The sequence below is a fragment of the Dendrobates tinctorius genome, unplaced genomic scaffold (genome assembly GCF_039654945.1).
Source record: "Dendrobates tinctorius isolate UK_male_01 unplaced genomic scaffold, ASM3965494v1 ptg000116l, whole genome shotgun sequence".
Lineage (NCBI taxonomy): Eukaryota > Metazoa > Chordata > Amphibia > Anura > Dendrobatidae > Dendrobates > Dendrobates tinctorius.
The window spans coordinates 6,615,929-6,632,133 of NW_027361784.1; the positions used below are offsets into that span (position 1 = coordinate 6,615,929).

Sequence of the window (16,205 nt, forward strand, 5' to 3'; positions counted from 1 at the left end):
CATTTTACTAATCCTATTTAAGACACACGGTGTTCTTCACCTTCTGTGCACACCATGCTTTAACTTGCTTCCATTCCTGTCCTCAATTCACACTTGTCTTCCTGCTTGTCACACCAATACAGGGATGGGAAATTAATTTTCCCAAGGGGCCACATCAGAGACCTTAATCTGTTGCATAGCCAACTGGCTGAAATTAATTTTGCTCATTATTGTTGTTTTATATTAATTTTTATCACTTAATATTGAGCAGAATTAAATCTGTTGACGTGCTTCGTCATCTTCAACCCTGATGAAGAAGCACGTTTTGCTTTGAAACGCGTAGGTTTTTGGCCCCAGCTAGGCTCCGTAGCCTTAGCCTGTGACATCACATGCTGTCAGTGCAGGACAGTGTCGTCCCCCCTCAGCTGTGCATCCAGGACGCTACCGGCCGGAGCTATCCTGGCTCTGCCCAGCTCTCTTCTTTACTTGCACCCCAGTCAGCCAGCTCATTCACTTCATCCTCCCAGCTTCTCACCTGCTTATCCAGCATTTACAGTATGTGGATCATTCACTGTGATCAGCACAGCACCTACATTCAGCAGAGCTAGGGTAAGTTTGTATAAGTCCTTTACCGTTCATCAGTGTATCTTGCTGTGGTAGATTTGTATCTCCTGCACGCTTTGCGTATCGGGCTTATGTGTGAAAGGCAGGACTTTCACTTTTACTTTTACGTTATCATCTTTGAATCGTCCTGTGAGCGCGGTGCCTTTCTCTATCTACTTATTATATTATCCCCACACAACCTTCTTGCACAGTATTATGACCCCACATGGCACCGGCACAGTATTAAGCCCCCACATAGCCTTCTTGCATAGTATTATGTCCTCACACAGCCTCTTGCACAATATTTTGCCTCCATACAGCCTACGTGCATGGTATTATGTCCCCACATAGTCCTCTTGCACAGTATTATTTCCCCCCCAAAGCCCCCTGCACAGTATTATATCTTCATAAAGCCCCCTTTCTCAGAAGTGTGTCTCCATACTGTCCCCTTGCACAATATTGTGTCCCCATACAGCCCACTTGTCCAGTATTATGTCCCCACACAGCTCCCTTGCTCAATATTATGTCCCACACAGCCCCCTTGTACAGTATCGTGTCCCAATCCACAGCCCTTACACAGTAATATGTTCTCACGCATCCCTCTTACACAGTATTATGTCCCCACAGTTTCCCACAATATACTGTTAATTAAAAAAAATATCACCTAACCACATTCCCATTCAGCTCCTGTCTATGCTGGAAACTGAGATACAGCGGGCATAATGTAGTGCCGTCAATATGCCTGCTGTGCTCTCAGACTCACAGGTTCAATGATAGAAAAAGAAGCTGACTTCTCTCTGTATGATCATTGTTTTCATCAGTATGTACTGTACATGCATATAGCGGTGAAAATAAAAAGCCAAATGGGGGTGGCCACGTGGTGGGGGACGCCACTACACATGTCCGGCCTCACTGAATTCACTTCTATTGAGCAAGGCCTTGAAAGTTTAGTTAGCTCATGACCACATGTATGCGGGCACTAAGGAATCATGAATGCGTACACTATGCATGCTGTGAAGATTTGTAAGCAGGTTGCGGGATGCAGTGACAGACAGGAGGCAGAGCAAGGGTTAACACTTTTTAAAGAACAGGGGATTAAACAGTCTAATTGCAAAATGATATGCAGAGTTCCGGAACAATGAATCAGGTAACGGCGGTTCTGGTGAAACACTTGTATCAGAAGTTCCTCAGATTGTGACTCCTGCTGGGAAGTCAATAGCGCCGGCAATGATTGGCGTGATGTCTTTTCCAATGGGATCCTGTAGGGCAACAATGCCTCTCCTTCTGGTGGCAGCGGTCAGTCTCCGATACCTTCCGCTGTCCCTAGTCCATATGCTGCAGTGGCAGACAAGGGTGCGCGCCACATTCCTGTGCAAGCCCAATGTGGTCCGCCAAATACTGGCAAAGTCAGGGCGCAAGTGTCTGTCCCGTATGCGGTCCCTCTTATGTGGCACATGTGCTGTACTCACGGGCCCAAAGCATTTGGCACCTTGTTCTCTGTAGTCCCCGGCACACTGCACCTCTCTCTGAAGTCACTGGGTACTCTGCACCTCTCTCTGTAGTCACCGGGCATATACTGCACGTTCCTCTTCCTTTCTGGTCCCCGCTGCTGACAGCGGACGGTGGCCTGCACGATGCTGATGTTCCCAGGATGGAGCACTCCTCTCTCTGACTGCTGCTGAACACGCGGCTTCCCTAAGCGCAGCAGTCCCACTCTCTCTTTTGATTGCTGCAGCACGCTCGGCTTATGTTCTGGCAGTGGTCCCACTGCAGACGGTGGGTCCCTGTTGCAGTGCCGGTACTCAGTGGGAAGGGGAAGCGGAAAGCGTCCCAGTCGCCTGACTGCACGCTGCCCTCTGTTTATGCCAAATTCCGCAGCTGCACTCGCTTTTCCCTTTTATCCCCCATCCCTCCTCGGTCAGGAGGAAGGTCCGCCTTGCTTAAGCTTCCCCCAGGCAACAGGAGATGCAGCCTCGATAGTTCTGGCCACGGCAAACAGGTGCCAGCAGTCCGGTCGTCCGCCTTACAGATTAACAAGTCTGCAGTAACAAATGGTGACTGCAAACTTGAACCCTAAGCCTGGAAAACCCCAACAAAGAGAATGTGTAACAAGAAAGTGACTGATTTTTAAATCTGGTGTTTGTGTTAAATGATTCTTTTTTGTAATTTTTAAAATTGTTTCAGTTTTTTATATTATAATCTATATTTAAAAAAAGCATCAACATGAGAAATCATGCAATTTTCACTCTGGCCACCGGGGCTATTTTAGATTCATGCTTCATTATCTTTACAGAAGACTTTTCAGCAGCCTCTCTATCATACCAAGCAGAATGAAAATGAAGGGTTATAACTCTATACACAGCTAACACAGAATCCACCAATAGTTGAAGTCACATGATACCCTTCCTTCACAGTGACATTTGCACCCGCTCATTAGATGCTTGAATACAATAGTTATGGTGTGAGACTGTTCATTGCTGCTAATGTACGTGTGCATTTCCTGAAAGAACAGGAAGTTGAAGTCTAGCATAGAGAACTAATCAGATTGAAAACGGACAGATCTGTCATTTTTATTTTAATACAGATGGTGATATGTAAAATAAAAAATACTTGACCAGTTTTTTTAAAATATGACATATAACATAAAAAAATGATTTGAGTCAACGAACCCAGGTTATATTATTGGGAGAAAATCCACATTAATAAAAATGACTGTTTTTTATTGAAAATAAATTAAATATTACTGCAAAATAAAAAGACAGGATAGCTGAAGGAAAGTGACATACAGCAATCCAGTGAAAGTGAAACAATAGCAATAAATAAATATTATAATTAAATTATAGGCAAATAAATAAGTGACGTATAGTGGCAATACTACTCGGGATTACTCCCAAGGTACACGAATATAGTGCATAGCTATAAAAAAAACACCAATAGTAGGGACAACTACAGATGATCAAAAAGCTAAGTCTAATGACGGAGTCACACTATATTGCATCCTGCATAGGCAACCACTTACTTATTATGCATAGGTCATGCAAATATTATAGCGCCATCTTATGGTATTCATCTGTAACAGGGACCTATTCTGTGTGCATCATTTACATTAGCTTACACCTATCTGACGCATAAGGCCACACAGATGCACAATATGAATCTAGTTTCTGGCCATGGAACAGAGAATATTGCAATGAAAAGAAGAATAAAAAAAACCCAAACAAACAAAAAGAAGAATACCTGACTCTACCTCCTTATTATAATAACATCTGATCTTCTAAGGGAGCAAAGGGGTTAACCAGAAATGTATAGAATCAGGTCACACAGGATATTCAAAGAAGCAGACAGGTTACTGTTTCTTTAAGCCCCAGCTGTTCCTTTTGCAGGTGCTATTTTTAGCTGCACTCCATGGTAGAATCCAGATTACCCCTCCTTGCTGCAATAGTCTTGGTAGTTCCCAGTCTGAGAAGGTCAGAAAACTGAGCATGTCTAGATGTGCTCTGTGGAGCCAGGATGCACTTGCTGATGATACAATACATCCGATGCAAAAGTCCTTGAGCAAAACTGTCAATGTGCATTGCTGTGCTGAGCAGGCTGGGACTTCTGGGTGACATCCCTTCTGCTTCTCACCAGTAAGTTCCCCTTAACCTCTTCTTATAGTGAATTCATTGTGATGCAGCAGCTACAGAGCCTGGTGTGTATGGGACAGCTGCAATGTACTGGGGATGGCAGGGAGCAGTGCAGTGCCTAAGACTGAAGTGGGATCTTATGGAGCTTTCCTGGCCTGTTCCCTGGTGCTGGTGTGTGATATTAGGGAGCTGTCTTGTCCCCTGGTGCTGATGTGTGACATTAGGGAGCTGTCCTATCCCCTGGTGCTGATGTGTGATATTAGGGAGCTGTCCTGTCCCCTGGTGCTGATGTGTGATATTAGGGTGCTGTCCTGTCCCCTGGTGCTGATGTGTGATATTAGGGTGCTGTCCTGTCCCCTGGTGCTGATGTGGGATATTAGGGTGCTGTCCTGTCCCCTGGTGATGATGTGTGATATTAGGGTGCTGTCTTGTCCCCTGGTTCTGATGTGTGATATTAGGGTGCTGTCCTATCCCCTGGTGCTGGTGTGTGATATTAGGAAGCTGTCCTGTCCCCTGGTGCTGATGTGTGACATTAGAGAGCTGTCCTGTTCCCTGGTGCTGATGTGTAATATTAGGGTGCTGACTTGTCCCCTGGTGCTGATGTGTGACATTAGGGAGCTGTCCTATCCCCTGGTGCTGATGTGTGATATTAGGGAGCTGTCCTATCCCCTGGTGCTGATGTGTGATATTAGGGTGCTGTCCTATCCCCTGGTGCTGGTGTGTGATATTAGGAAGCTGTCCTGTCCCCTGGTGCTGATGTGTGACATTAGAGAGCTGTCCTGTTCCCTGGTGCTGATGTGTAATATTAGGGTGCTGTCTTGTCCCCTGGTGCTGATGTGTGACATTAGGGAGCTGTCCTATCCCCTGGTGCTGATGTGTGATATTAGGGAGCTGTCTTGTCCCCTGGTTCTGATGTGTGATATTAGGGTGCTGTCCTATCCCCTGGTGCTGATGTGTGATATTAGGGTGCTGTCCTGTCCCCTGGTGCTGATGTGTGACATTAGGGAGCTGTCCTGTCCCCTGGTGCTGATGTGTGATATTAGGGTGCTGTCTTGTCCCCTGGTTCTGATGTGTGATATTAGGGTGCTGTCTTGTCCCCTGGTGCTGATGTGTGACATTAGGGAGCTGTCCTATCCCCTGGTGCTGATGTGTGATATTAGGGAGCTGTCTTGTCCCCTGGTTCTGATGTGTGATATTAGGGTGCTGTCCTATCCCCTGGTGCTGGTGTGTGATATTAGGAAGCTGTCCTGTCCCCTGGTGCTGATGTGTGACATTAGAGAGCTGTCCTGTTCCCTGGTGCTGATGTGTGATATTAGAGTGCTGTCTTGTCCCCTGGTGCTGATATGTGATATTAGGGTGCTGTCCTATCCCCTGGTGCTGGTGTGTGATATTAGGGAGCTTTCCTGTACTCTGGTGCTGATGTGTGATATTAGAGTACTGTACTGTCCCCTAGTGCTGATGTGCGATAATAGGGTGCTGTTCTGTCCCATGGTGCTGATGTGTGATATTTGGGTGCTGTCCTGTCCCCTGGTGCAGGTGTGTGATATTAGGGAGCTGTCTTTTCCCCTGGTGCTGATGTCTGATATTAGGGAGCTATCCTGTCCCCTGGTGCTGATGTGTGATATTAGGGTGCTGTCCTATCCCCTGGTGCTGGTGTGTGATATTAGGGAGCTGTCCTGTCCTCTGGTGCTGATGTGTGATATTAGGGTGCTGTACTTTCCCCTAGTGCTGATGTGTGATAATAGGGTGCTGTTCTGTCCCATGGTGCTGATGTGTGATAAAAGGGAACTGTCCTGTCCCCTGGTGCTGATGTGTGATATTAGGCAGCTGTCCTGTCCCCTGGTGCTGATGTGTGATATTAGGCTGCTGTCTTTTCCCCTGGTGCTGATGTCTGATATTAGGGAGCTGTCCTGTCCTCTGGTGCTGATGTGTGATATTAGGGTGCTGTACTTTCCCCTAGTGCTGATGTGTGATAATAGGGTGCTGTTCTGTCCCATGGTGCTGATGTGTGATAATAGGGAACTGTCCTGTCCCCTGTTGCTGATGTGTGATATTAGGCTGCTGTCCTGTCCCGTGGTTCTGATGTGTGATATTAGGGTGCTGTCCTGTCCCATGGTGCTGATGTGTGATATTAGGGATCTGTCCTGTCCCCTGGTGCTGATGTGTGATATTAGGGATCTGTCCTGTCCTCTGGTGCTGCTGTGGGATATTAGGGAGCTGTCCTGTCCCCTGGTGCTGATTTGTGATATTAGGGAGCTGTCCTGTCCCCTGGTGCTGATGTGTGATATTAGGGTGCTGTCCTGTCCCCTGGTGCTGATGTGTGATATTAGGGATCTGTCCTGTCCCCTGGTGCTGATGTGTGATATTAGGGATCTGTCCTGTCCTCTGGTGCTGCTGTGGGATATTAGGGAGCTATACTGTCCCCTGGTGCTGATGTGTGATATTAGGGTGCTGTCCTGTCCCCTGGTGATGATGTGTGATATTAGGGAGCTGTCCTGTCCTCTGGTGCTGCTGTGGGATATTAGGGAGCTGTCCTGTCCCCTGGTGCTGATTTGTGATATTAGGGAGCTGTCCTGTCCCCTGGTGCTGATATGTGATGTAAGGGAGCTGTCCTGTCCCCTGGTGATGATGTGTGATATTAGCGAGCTGTCCTGTCCCCTGGTGCTGCTGTGGGATATTAGGGAGCTGTCCTGTCCCCTGGTGCTGATGTGTGATATTAGGGTGCTGTCCTGTCCCCTGGTGATGATGTGTGATATTAGGGAGCTGTCCTGTCCTCTGGTGCTGCTGTGGGATATTAGGGAGCTGTCCTGTCCCCTGGTGCTGCTGTGGGATATTAGGGACCTGTCCTGTCCCCTGGTGCTGATGTGTGATATTAAGGTGCTGTCCTATCCCCTGGTGCTGATATGTGATATTAGGGAGCTGTCCTGTCCCCTGGTGCTGATGTGTGATGTTAGGGAGCTGTCCTGTCCCCTGGTGATGATGTGTGATATTAGCGAGCTGTCCTGTCCCTTGGTGCTGCTGTGTGATATTAGGGAGCTGCCCTGTCACCTGGTGATGATGTGTGATATTAGGGAGCAGGCCTGTCCCCTGGTGCTGCTATGGGATGTTAGGGAGCTGTCCTGTCCCCTGGTGATGATCTGTGATATTAGGGAGCTGTCCTGTCCCCTGGTGCTGATGTGGGATGTTAGGGAGCTGTCCTGTCCCCTGGTGCTGCTGTGGGATGTTAGGGAGCTGTCCTGTCCCCTGGTGATGATGTGTGATATTAGGGTGCTGTCCTGTCCCCTGGTGCTGATGTGTGATGTTAGGGAGCTGTCCTGTCCCCTGGTGATGATGTGTGATATTAGGGAGCTGTCCTGTCCCCTGGTGCTGCTGTGGGATATTAGGGAGCTGTCCTGTCCCCTGGTGCTGATGTGTGACATTAGGGAGCTGTCCTATCCCCTGGTGCTGATGTCTGATATTAGGGAGCTGTCCTGTCCTCTGGTGCTGATGTGTGATATTAGGGTGCTGTACTTTCCCCTAGTGCTGATGTGTGATAATAGGGTGCTGTTCTGTCCCATGGTGCTGATGTGTGATAAAAGGGAACTGTCCTGTCCCCTGGTGCTGATGTGTGATATTAGGCTGCTGTCCTGTCCCCTGGTGCTGATGTGTGATATTAGGCTGCTGTCTTTTCCCCTGGTGCTGATGTCTGATATTAGGGAGCTGTCCTGTCCTCTGGTGCTGATGTGTGATATTAGGGTGCTGTACTTTCCCCTAGTGCTGATGTGTGATAATAGGGTGCTGTTCTGTCCCATGGTGCTGATGTGTGATAATAGGGAACTGTCCTGTCCCCTGGTGCTGATGTGTGATATTAGGCTGCTGTCCTGTCCCGTGGTGCTGATGTGTGATATTAGGGTGCTGTCCTGTCCCCTGGTGCTGATGTGTGATATTAGGGATCTGTCCTGTCCCCTGGTGCTGATGTGTGATATTAGGGATCTGTCCTGTCCTCTGGTGCTGCTGTGGGATATTAGGGAGCTGTCCTGTCCCCTGGTGCTGATTTGTGATATTAGGGAGCTGTCCTGTCCCCTGGTGCTGATGTGTGATATTAGGGTGCTGTCCTGTCCCCTGGTGCTGATGTGTGATATTAGGGATCTGTCCTGTCCCCTGGTGCTGATGTGTGATATTAGGGATCTGTCCTGTCCTCTGGTGCTGCTGTGGGATATTAGGGAGCTATACTGTCCCCTGGTGCTGATGTGTGATATTAGGGTGCTGTCCTGTCCCCTGGTGATGATGTGTGATATTAGGGAGCTGTCCTGTCCTCTGGGGCTGCTGTGGGATATTAGGGAGCTGTCCTGTCCCCTGGTGCTGATTTGTGATATTAGGGAGCTGTCCTGTCCCCTGGTGCTGATGTGTGATGTAAGGGAGCTGTCCTGTCCCCTGGTGATGATGTGTGATATTAGCGAGCTGTCCTGTCCCCTGGTGCTGCTGTGGGATATTAGGGAGCTGTCCTGTCCCCTGGTGCTGATGTGTGATATTAGGGTGCTGTCCTGTCCCCTGGTGATGATGTGTGATATTAGGGAGCTGTCCTGTCCTCTGGTGCTGCTGTGGGATATTAGGGAGCTGTCCTGTCCACTGGTGCTGATTTGTGATATTAGGGAGCTGTCCTGTCCTCTGGTGCTGCTGTGGGATATTAGGGAGCTGTCCTGTCCCCTGGTGCTGCTGTGGGATATTAGGGACCTGTCCTGTCCCCTGGTGCTGATGTGTGATATTAGGGTGCTGTCCTATCCCCTGGTGCTGATATGTGATATTAGGGAGCTGTCCTGTCCCCTGGTGCTGATGTGTGATGTTAGGGAGCTGTCCTGTCCCCTGGTGATGATGTGTGATATTAGCGAGCTGTCCTGTCCCTTGGTGCTGCTGTGTGATATTAGGGAGCTGCCCTGTCACCTGGTGATGATGTGTGATATTAGGGAGCTGGCCTGTCCCCTGGTGCTGCTGTGGGATGTTAGGGAGCTGTCCTGTCCCCTGGTGATGATGTGTGATATTAGGGTGCTGTCCTGTCCCCTGGTGCTGATGTGTGATGTTAGGGAGCTGTCCTGTCCCCTGGTGATGATGTGTGATATTAGGGAGCTGTCCTGTCCCCTGGTGCTGCTGTGGGATATTAGGGAGCTGTCCTGTCCCCTGGTGATGATGTGTGATATTAGGGAGCTGTCCTGTCCCCTGGTGCTGCTGTGGGATATTAGGGAGCTGTCCTGTCACCTGGTGCTGATGTGTGATATTAGGGAGCTGTCCTGTCCCCTGGTGCTGCTGTGGGATATTAGGGAGCTGTCCTGTCCCCTGGTGATGATCTGTGATATTAGGGAGCTGTCCTGTCCCCTGGTGCTGATGTGGGATGTTAGGGAGCTGGCCTGTCCCCTGGTGCTGCTGTGGGATGTTAGGGAGCTGTCCTGTCCCCTGGTGATGATGTGTGATATTAGGGTGCTGTCCTGTCCCCTGGTGCTGATGTGTGATGTTAGGGAGCTGTACTGTCCCCTGGTGATGATGTGTGATATTAGGGAGCTGTCCTGTCCCCTGGTGCTGCTGTGGGATATTAGGGAGCTGTCCTGTCCCCTGGTGATGATGTGTGATATTAGGGAGCTGTCCTGTCCCCTGGTGCTGCTGTGGGATATTAGGGAGCTGTCCTGTCCCCTGGTGATGATGTGTGATATTAGGGAGCTGTCCTGTCCCCTGGTGCTGCTGTGTGATATTAGGGAGCTGCCCTGTCACCTGGTGATGATGTGTGATATTAGGGAACTGGCCTGTCCCCTGGTGCTGCTGTGGGATGTTAGGGAGCTGTCCTGTCCCCTGGTGATGATGTGTGATATTAGGGTGCTGTCCTGTCCCCTGGTGCTGATGTGTGATGTTAGGGAGCTGTCCTGTCCCCTGGTGATGATGTGTGATATTAGGGAGCTGTCCTGTCCCCTGGTGCTGCTGTGGGATATTAGGGAGCTGTCCTGTCCCCTGGTGATGATGTGTGATATTAGGGAGCTGTCCTGTCCCCTGGTGCTGCTGTGGGATATTAGGGAGCTGTCCTGTCCCCTGGTGCTGATGTGTGATATTAGGGAGCTGTCCTGTCCCCTGGTGCTGATGTGGGATATTAGGGAGCTGTCCTGTCCCCTGGTGCTGATGTGTGATATTAGGGAGCTGTCCTGTCCTCTGGTGATGATGTGTGATATTAGGATCCTGTCCTGTCCCCTGGTGATGATGTGTGATATTAGGGAGCTGTCCTGTCCTCTGGTGCTGATGTGTGATGTTAGGGAGCTGTCCTGTCCCCTGGTGCTGCTGTGGGATATTAGGGAGCTGTCCTGTCCCCTGGTGATGATGTATGATATTAGGGAGCTGTCCTGTCCCCTGGTGCTGATGTGTGATATTAGGGAGCTGTCCTGTCCTCTGGTGCTGATGTGTGATATTAGGGAGCTGTCCTGTCCTCTGGTGCTGATGTGTGATATTAGGGAGTTGTCCTGTCCCCTGGTGCTGATGTGTGATATTAGGGAGCTGTCCTGTCCCCTGGTGCTGCTGTGGGATATTAGGGAGCTGTCCTGTCCCCTGGTGCTGATGTGTGATATTAGGGAGCTGTCCTGTCCCCTGGTGCTGATGTGTGATATTAGGGAGCTGTCCTGTCCCCTGGTGCTGATGTGTGATATTAGGGAGCTGTCCCGTCCCCTGGTGCTGATGTATGATATTAGGGAGCTGTCCTGTCCCCTGGTGCTGATGTGTGATATTAGGGAGCTGTCCTGTCCCCTGGTGCTGATGTGTGATATTAGGGAGCTGTCCTGTCCCCTGGTGCTGATGTGTGATATTAGGGAGCTGTCCTGTCCCCTGGTGCTGATATGTGATATTAGGGAGCTGTCCTGTCCCCTGGTGCTGATGTGTGATATTAGGGAGCTGTCCTGTCCTCTGGTGATGATGTGTGATATTAGGATCCTGTCCTGTCCCCTGGTGATGATGTGTGATATTAGGGAGCTGTCCTGTCCTCTGGTGCTGATGTGTGATGTTAGGGAGCTGTCCTGTCCCCTGGTGCTGCTGTGGGATATTAGGGAGCTGTCCTGTCCCCTGGTGATGATGTGTGATATTAGGGAGCTGTCCTGTCCCCTGGTGCTGATGTGTGATATTAGGGAGCTGTCCTGTCCTCTGGTGCTGATGTGTGATATTAGGGAGCTGTCCTGTCCTCTGGTGCTGATGTGTGATATTAGGGAGTTGTCCTGTCCCCTGGTGCTGATGTGTGATATTAGGGAGCTGTCCTGTCCCCTGGTGCTGCTGTGGGATATTAGGGAGCTGTCCTGTCCCCTGGTGCTGATGTGTGATATTAGGGAGCTGTCCTGTCCCCTGGTGCTGATGTGTGATATTTGGGTGCTGTCCTGTCCCCTGGTGATGATGTGTCATAGATGAAGGCTCTGTGCACACTGCATTATCTGTAGGATTGCCTGTAAGTTGCACTTGCTATAGTGAATTTGCTGGAGTTTTTGTGTGTTTTATGCTTCCTCTCTCGGTGATACAATGTGTCCAGCCTCTTGTCTATTTGTAGAGTGTGAAAAAGACTCCTGTTAGCTGTAAAAACAAACACATCAAGCATCAGGAGGAGTGCGATGATCCCAGTGCTCAGGGACCAGAGCGCCCATTGTACAGTCTGTGGCCGGAGATCAGTGTCTGCTCTGATATTCTAGTGGGTAGGAGCCACTTTGCTCTGTGCTGGGTTATTCTCATGCAGATCAGGCTCCTGAAATATGCATATGTGCTGAGATGACTACACTGGCGCTATTGTTCTCTGCCCACTGACAGGACTTTGGATGCAGACTAGTAGCAGAAGCTGGTGCACAATACAGCTGGCATGAGAAGGCAGAGTGTGCCAGTGGCAGGAGGATAGTAAACACGGAATGTTTCCTAGTTGGCGGGAAAAGACTAGCAAATGCTGCAAAGAACAAAATACACCCACAGATCTGTGGCCACAGGAGACTTCATATATAATTCTCAATGCACGAGATGCTGAGATGACTGTCATTTGTTGCATCGCTATAAATTGTGATAGGGTGATACATGTCGTTTTACCTAAGACATCTGGTGATTACATTTAATGTGAGAGCTGACAAAAAACACAAATGATATATGTCCAGACATGAGATGGCAAATTCAGCTCTGCTACATACATGTGTAATTATTACTATAGTGATGGTTGTGCTTATAGTTGATTATGCATAATGGTGCAAACATATCATGGTGGTAGTAATATAGATAGATGATAGACAGACAGACAGATAGATAGATAGATAGATGATAGAAAGATAGATGGATAGATAGATATATAGATAATAGATTAATAGATAGATAATAGATAGATAATAGACAGATAGATGATAGATAATAGATAGATAATATTTATAGATAGATGGATAATAAATAGATAGATAATAGATAGATAGATAATAAATAGATAGATAATATATATATAATAGATAGATGATAGATAATAGACAGATGATAGATAATAGATAGATAATATTTATAGATAGATGGATAATAAATAGATAGATAATAAATAGATAGATAATAGATAGATATATAGATAATAGATAGATAATATAGATAGATAATAGATAGATAGACAATAGATAGTGTCACATCGGCAGCGGTGACCGCCGCCGTTCCAGCAGCGGCGGTGTCCGCCGCCGCCTCTACTCACCAGCCCACACCTCGCCGCTCTGTGCCCGTCTCCTCCTTGCTCCCGTCCTCCCGGCTCGTGGCTGTCCCACGCTGGCGCCTTAGGCCGCGGGCGTGTGCTTTGCAGGATTCTTAACCCTGCAGCGTCCGCCCAGAGTCCCTGGCCGCCCAATCATCCGGCAGCGTATGGTATATCAGGATGGTGAAGATGCCTGATTATCGTGTGCTTCCCTTAGCGGTATTTCTGGCCAAGTTGTATGGGGCTTCCCTACAACTTCCTTTGTGTACCCCGTGCCTTACTCCGTCCTGTGCTCCTTACTTAGTTCTGTGCTCCTTACTTTGCCTTGTGCCCCGTGTCTGTCCTGTGCTCCTTAGTCCTGTACTCCTCACTCAGTCCTGTACTCCTTAATCAGTCCTGTACTCCTTACTCCGTCCTGTGCTCCGTGCTCTGCCCTGTGTTCCTGACCCGTCCTGTATCTCCAGTTCGTCTTGTGCTCTTGTTCCGCCAGTTGCTCTCTGGTCCCTTGAGCCGCCCCTCTTGGTTCTAGCTGTCGCGGTATCTGTCTTCCGAGGGTCTGCCCCTAATGGTCCCTGTATAGGGGTCGGCTCCACATGGCACGCTCGCGCTCAGGAGCTCCAGTTCCGCGATCTAGAGGGTCCACGCTCGGATGTTGCCTTTCCTGGCCGTCATCGATAGATAGATATATAAATAGATAGATAGATAATAGACAGATAGATGATAGATAACAAATAGATAAGATAGATAGATAGATAATATAGATAGATAATATAGATAGACAATAGATATATAATAGATAGATAATAGATACATTGATTGATAGATAGATGGATAGATAGATAGATAGATAGATAATAGATACATTGATAGATAGATAGATAATAGATAAGTATAGATTGATATAGATAGATAGATATAGATTGATAGATAGATAGATAGATATAGATTGATATAGATAGATAGATAGATAGATAGATAGATAGATAGATAGATAGATAGATAGCTATACAAAAAAACCTGACCAGCACTTTCCAAGTGTGAATAGGTGCAAGCTGCAGTGACTGCAAAACATATATAAAAACCTGCAGGTGTTCTCAACCAGTTCTACTAGCCCATTCACTTGTAGGCTTGCAGCCCAGGAGAGACATGTTTGTCCATTATAGTAGGTTTTTTTTAACCTGAAAGTGGCATATATAGTAGGATATGGAAGGGTTCAGACAGGACCCATCAGAGAAGTGTCACCTTGCCGCGGTTGACGGGCACACATGAATTGGCCAAATCATGCGCTAAGAACCTTCGCTTTTGTAAGTACATCTTGCTGAGGGTTAGCGCGTTTGGAAGTTTTTATTTCCATTGACATTATATGTCTTGGCATTCACAGGGTGCTGCTGTGCTTTTTTCTTTTTTAGATAGATAGATAGATAGATAGATAGACAGATAATCCAATAGTCTTTTTCCCACAATTCTTTACTGAGACCATTGGGTTATGGGGACTTACATCCTCAAGCAAATTGGACTAGTTTGTCTTTAATTCTATGTAGAGATAGACAGTCAAAAGATGGATAGATTGTTGGATGGATCGATGGATGTGGGTAACACGGTAGCCTTGCAGTGTTGGGATCTTGGGTTCAATTTCCACCATGACAATATCTACAAGAAGTTTTGGATGGATTTCTCATAGGTACTTTGCTCAGCCAAAATAATAGGGAATGTATATTGTGAGCCCCAATGGGGACAGTGATGATGATGTCTGTAAAGCGCCGAGGAATTAGTTGCACTATATACGGTAAGTAAGATTATAGATCAGTAATTTGATATTTAAAGGAAGGACATTTTCCTCTTTTATTCACAGTTGGGGATTACAAAAATCCATCCTGCTCTTTGTTCCTATAGCTGTAGCTGAGCTGGTTGAGTCCCATGTAAGAGAGCAGCAGTAGGGAGTTGTCTTGTTAGCTGTATGTGCCCCGTGTTTTGCTGCTTCTGAGGCCGCCGAGAGCTGAGTTATTTATCGTGATATCACTGCATAAACTCACTATATTATCGGAATGTAGATTTATAATAAATACACAACTAAAAAATTTTTAATTTAACAACAGAATAATAAGTCATGTGGAAACCCTCGCTGTGGTATCACTGAAGGTGTCTGTGGTTTTACCCAGAATTTTAGGAAAACAATTTACATTACAAAATTTTTCCTTACAGTAAAATGGCAAAGTCATGTGTGTAACAGCAAGAGCTTCTCATAGTCACTATCCTGCGGCCTCACCAGCACGGCTCCTCTTCTGTAAATATTTCCCTCAGTGGAATTCCGGCTCAGAAATCAATTTCTATGAATTGCTTAACCTTTCCAGTTAATCTTATGAATCAAGTCACAACTGAAATCATATTTATCATAGATTAGATTGTAGACATGTTTATTTTTCTCCATTATAGTTTAATTGGAGTTTCTGGGCTCCCACAAGAAAGAAGTGGCTGATTATCTATCTATCTATCTATCTATCTATTTATTATCTATCTATCATCTATCTATATCTATCTATTATCTATCTGTCTATCTATATATCTATCTATTATCTATAATATATCTATATCTATCTATTAACTATCTATCTATTTATCTATCTATCTGTTATCTATCTGTCTATCCATCTATCTATCTATCTATCTATCTATTTATCTACTATCTATCTATCTAAATAGAAAATACAGTCAGCAGCACAAACTTGAGCAGATTTTGGGTGCAATACTTCCTAAGTAATGCAGTTGTCCAACGCAAAATATAAATGGAAACAAATAAAGCAGCACTCCAGTTCAAGGAAAAATTGTGGACTTTAACCCCTTTCCTACATTAGACGTACTATTCTGTCCATGTGACCTGGGACCTAAGTCCCAAGGATGGAATAGTACGTCTAGCGCGATCAGCTGCGCTCACGGGGGGAGTGCAGCTGATCGTGGTCGGGTGTCAGCTGATTATCACAGCTGACACCCGGCACTATGTGTCAGAAGGGAAGGAGCGCCGTTTGACTTTTTCAATGCAAAATTGGCTGGAATTCAGATCGGACACCATGTCGCGTTTGGAGAGCCCCTGATGCACCTAAACAGTGGAAACCCCCCACAAGTGACCCCATTTTGGAAACTAGACCCCCCAAGGAACTTATCTAGATCTTTTCACCCCCAATTTTTATTTTCCCAAGGGTAACAGGACCCTAAAAGTTATTGTGCAATTTGTCCTGAGTACGCTGATAACCCAAATGTGGGGGTAAACGACTATTTTGGCGCATGGCAGAGCTCGGAAGGGAAACAGCGCCATT

The 16,205-nt window shown here is 47.1% G+C and overlaps 1 protein-coding gene across 2 annotated transcripts in view; it reads left to right on the top strand.

Moving 5' to 3' along the window:
• Positions 1-4,075: 4,075 nt before the first annotated feature.
• The window catches only part of OXR1 (oxidation resistance 1), a 559,470-nt gene continuing 547,340 nt past the window's right edge, over positions 4,076-16,205 (top strand). The window contains exon 1 of one of the 2 annotated variants that reach the window (XM_073590175.1): positions 4,076-4,211. The gene's annotated coding sequence lies outside the window, so the exon portion shown is untranslated. The remainder of the gene's footprint in view (positions 4,212-16,205) is intronic. The other variant, XM_073590176.1, reaches the window with a different exon arrangement.